The sequence below is a fragment of the Octopus bimaculoides genome, chromosome 6 (genome assembly GCF_046866305.1).
Source record: "Octopus bimaculoides isolate indiv1 chromosome 6, ASM4686630v1, whole genome shotgun sequence".
Taxonomy (NCBI): domain Eukaryota; kingdom Metazoa; phylum Mollusca; class Cephalopoda; order Octopoda; family Octopodidae; genus Octopus; species Octopus bimaculoides.
The window spans coordinates 84,474,554-84,479,553 of record NC_142933.1 but is presented as its reverse complement, the minus strand read 5'-3'; the positions used below and the strand labels follow the sequence as shown (position 1 = coordinate 84,479,553).

The window sequence follows — 5,000 nt, the reverse complement described above, 5'->3', positions numbered from 1 at the left end:
TGTGCGAGCGGCCGTGAGCTCGTATGCGAGCCTATATCTCAGCCACGTGTCTGCCATTGAGGAAAACCTAGTAAGTTCCGTCTTGAATGAAACCTCCACGCATAACCACTGTCATGCAATAATGACGGATCTCATTTCTCTTTTGGTAGGAATTTTCTACACAATGAAAACTCATATTTCATTGTCTGTACTATAACGTTTAGCTAGAAAAGGAATAATCATCGGAAAATGTTAATTTATACTTTCCTTATTCGTAGAATATTTATCAAACGATGTGTTTCTTCTTCTGTATTTATATACTCAAAATAAAATCTTAAATTTAAATCATATGCTAAATCCCTTCATATCTAAAGACAGCACTGTTTCGATAATTTCGATTTCTTCGTCAGTCAGATGTGTTTAAGAGATTTAATTAGTCGTAATTAGATTATAAGAGAAGATGAATACTTGAAAGAGTCGACCAATAGAGGAATATTTCTGCGTCTGTCTGTCTCTCTATCTATCTATCTATCTATCGTTTTTTGTCTCGATCCCTTTTGATCGAACTCCCCGCCTTTTTTCTTTCCTACGATCCCTTTTGATCGACCCCCCATTTTTTCTCTCCTTCCCCCGCCCAAAAAGAAAAGCTCTACATTGTATTTGTCCCCTCTGTATAAAGCCCTGTGTGGTTAATAAAAGAAATGTATCTATTACCTACCTACCTACCTACCTATTTATCTATCTATCTATCTATCTATCTATCTATCTATCTATCTATCTATCTATCTATCTATCTATCTATCTATCTGGTGGACGCGTTTGAAAGGTCTACAAACAAACACTTTCCTCTCTGGTCAGTCCCTCGTCAACTTTTTCAAGTACCACTTGAAAAGGAGGATGAGGATAGAGAGGAAAGTGTTGTCGAATGAAAGTTTCAATAAAAAATGGGTAAATGTGGCAAGAATGGTAAGAATGAAAGACGACACCATTTTAAGCATAGACTTGTAACAAAAAGAGACAAAAAGAGAGAAGGTACTTACTTTCATGTACCTTAAAAAAAAAAAAGCCTAAGGTGATCGTGGTCTTTTCCGTAGGCTTTTCTCTCCACGGATAAACCTAATCTGTTCCCCGTTTTTTACATCGACTGTGATACACGATCCCTATTGATCGCCCCACCTCCACGTTTTTTTTTCTTCCCGCGATCCCTTTTGATCGAAATTATCCCCCCCCCCAAGAAAAGCTCTACTTTGTAATTTGTCCATTTTCTGTATTTAGCCCTGTGTGGCTATAATAAAAAGATATCTATTACCTACCTACCTATCTGTCTGTCTGTCTGTCTGTCTGTCTATCTATCTATCTATCTATATATCTATCTATCTATCTATCTATGTGCATACATACATACATGATAGCTTTCAATTCGCTCTCTCCTTCTCATTTCCTGCTCCCTTCTCATTTCCAGGTAAAAATGTTGTGCCGTCTTTCTGAAGCTGTCACGAAGCAGGTGACATACCTCAGCACGGCGCGACTAAGTTTTCGCTTGCCCACACTTTAAAGTATAATGTAGCACTGCGGGAAACCGGAGAATCAGATTCTCTGTTCCCCCAGAAGTGATGAAACTACGGAAGTAGCTGCATTCCATTGTCGTCTGTACGCGTGCTACCTTTACCGTTACAAGAAAAGGAATTGCATCAGTTTGTAATTTCAGTAAGTTCGTACCTTGACTTACGGTGGTGGCAATTTGGTGCGAAATACAACGACACATCAAGATTAATGGTGACAAAAGGCTGGGGCTACTCGAGTTCCCTCCTATATAAATGAAAAAAAAATGTACTGTAAATATACAAACAAGTAAAAAAATGTATGACCTATGCTGAGTGCACAAACGGACGGACGACAGACACAGAAGGTCCCTAATTCTTTATCAGTTATCAACCAGATGATATTGCTCAGATTCGCACCATTAATGATAAGACTGAAATGCTTCCCATGATGGAGGTGCCCGCGAAAGTTGCGGAGAGTGTATACTCGTCTCTGGTTATCAGATCCCTGACCTGACATACATGAGAAGACATACACCAAACATACAAATCTGCACATACATACATACATACATACATACATACATACATACATACCAGGGGTTGCTCAATATTTCTTGGCTTTGGGTAAAAGAAAATACAGGAGGATCAGTTAATTAGGATTTTATTGAACATATTCCTCTCTCAGATTCGCACACTTATTGCAGCGGTCCTTCAGTTTTTCTAAGCCCTGGAAGGTTGGGCCTCTAGCCAGGCCTTTTGCGATTCTCTTAAAGCCAAGAACTTTTCAGTACCGCATCGAACATACATGCGTGGGTGTTTTATGCAGGTAAAGTTGAGTTCGAGACGAGATCCAGATGACGAGCAGAAAGAGGGGGTAGGCTGAAACAGAAAAAGAAAGATCAGAAGAGAATGAATGAAAGCGTGAAATGCATGAATCAACAGCCTGTTAGGATCTAGTCACTCGAAATGCTCGAAACAACAGCTAAATTTCCTTTAATCTACAATGTACTAATTTTAAGTGCGGGATTATTATACTAGATAATACGGTCTTTGATTCTCTGTCTAAAGAAGTGTTTCTCAACCATTTTTTAAATACCTTTGGTTCCTATTTTATTTTACTGGAACAATCAACTGCCTTTAGGTGTTTAAAAATATCTTATTATATCCCCACCCAGTCATTTGACTGCAGCCATGCTGGAGCACCGCCTTTTAGTCGAAGAAATCGACGCATGAACTTATTCTTTGTAAGCCTGGTACTTATTTTATCGGTGTACTTTGCCGAACTGCTAAGTTACGGGGTTGTAAAGACACCAACATCGGTTGTCAAGCGATGGTGGTGGTAGTGGTGGTGGTGCGGGGGGGACAAACACAGACACACAAATATATGCATATACTGGTGGGGTAGCTGACCAGTTGCAAATTCTCTGTGTCTCCGTTCGCCATCCCTCAAGACAATTTCTAAGCGAAAAATGACCATCACAAAATATAGCAATAATCCTACAATATTTATATAATTCAATATTATTAGTAAAAAATTAAAATATTTTGTATATTGCAAAAGTATAGCAAATTTATTGTAGATAAATTTTAACAAAATCTTACGTGAAGATTTGCGAACCGCTGGTCTAGAAGAATGTAAAAATGGGAAATGGCCACAGTTGGAAAGCTTTTGGTCATTGGTCACCACGGTCAAGAATGGCCCGGTGTTAAACTTCCAAACAACATGTGTTTGTGTACAGATCTACCAGGCGTACGTACATACATACCCTAACATATATATATATATACAAACAACATACACAGGCGCATGCGCATACACACACACACACACACACACACACGCACATTCAGACACACACATACATATATCAAGAAACATATACATGCATATGCAGGCAGACAGGCATGAAAGAGAGAAAGAAAAAAAAGACAGAAAGGGTAGTGGAAGGAGAGAGAGAGAGAGAGAGAGAGAGGGAGAGAGAGAGGGAGAAGGAAAAACTGAAGGTGGGATTGCGAGTGAAGAGAAAAGGATATGGAAAAAGGAGTAAAAATGATTGAGAGAGAGGGAGAGAGAGAGAGGGGGGAGAAAGGGAGACATAAAGAGAATTATAGAAAGACTAAAATGTATTTACCTAGGTTTGTACGGGGGCACGTGCACACACACACACACATATACACATACACACGCGCGCGGACACACATACATTCACAGAAAAATCCCCAGGAAAAATGGAGTCGGGGTACATATAACGAAAGAGAAAGAGAAATGAGAGACACCGTTAGACAAAAAGACGGATAGATAGATTGAGCGATACGCATGTAGGAATAAACACAGTGTGTGTGTGTGTGTGGTAGGTAGGTAGCTTGCTTACCAACCACATGGTTCCAGTTTTAGTCCCACTGCGTGGCACCTTGGACATGTGTCTTCTACTATAGCCTCGGGCCGACCAAAGCCTTGTGAGTGGATTTGGTAGACGGAAACTGAAAGAAGCCCGTCGTATATAATGTATATATATATACATATATATATATATATATATATGTATGTGTGTGTGTGTGTATGTGTGTGTGTGTGTGTGTGTGTGTCTGTGTTTGTATCCCTGACATCGCTTGACAACCGATGCTGGTGTGTTTACGTCCCCGTAACTTAGCGGTTCGGCAAAAGAACCGATAGAATAAGTACTAGGTATCCAAAGAATAAATCCCGTGGTCGATTTGCTCGACTAAAGGCGGTGCTCCAGCATGGCCACAGTCAAATGACTGAAACAAGTAAAAGAGTAAAAGAGTATATATATATATATATATGTGTGTATGTATGTATGTATGTATGTATGTATGCATATATGTATGTATGTATGTATGTATGTATGTGTGTGTATGTATAATGAGAAACAAATAACTGCTTAGATTAGGGTAAATACTAAGCTCGCTAGATAGCCTGGTAGATAAACAGACGAAGATAGACGGATAGATAGATTAGGATAGATAATTTTAGCATGCACGTGTAGTCATTGTTTTGCATCGCCGTTGCCAGAGAAACCGGCTCCAAGCTCCTACTGCTGCTCTGCCGCTGCTGCTGCTGCTGCCACTACTACTACTACTACTACTACTACTACTACTACTACTACTACTACTACTACTACTACGTCCCTCATATCAACTAGCACTATCGCCGCCACATCACTCTCAGTACCGCTCTATCATCACTACAATCACTCTCAACACCACCACCACCACCACCACCACCACCACCACCACCACCACCACTACCACCACCACCGCTGCCGCCTTAATCCCTCTCAACAACATTATCGTCCCCACCATCGCCCAGCACTCCACTCAGCTATCGCTCTCACTATCACTGCCCTTGACAATTAAGTCAGCATGTCCGTAGACACTCGAGTAGCAGACTCACACTCGAAGACTTCTCTCATACCTTACACTCCAACCTCTACGACACGATAACGACCTTTTTCA

The 5,000-nt window shown here is 40.4% G+C and overlaps 1 long non-coding RNA gene across 1 annotated transcript in view; it reads right to left on the bottom strand.

Annotated features, from left to right (window-relative positions):
* Positions 1-2,187: 2,187 nt before the first annotated feature.
* The window catches only part of LOC149135292 (uncharacterized), a 9,764-nt gene continuing 6,951 nt past the window's right edge, over positions 2,188-5,000 (bottom strand). Inside the window, exon 2 of the long non-coding RNA XR_016242347.1 lies at positions 2,188-2,402. This is a non-coding gene — a long non-coding RNA (uncharacterized LOC149135292). The remainder of the gene's footprint in view (positions 2,403-5,000) is intronic.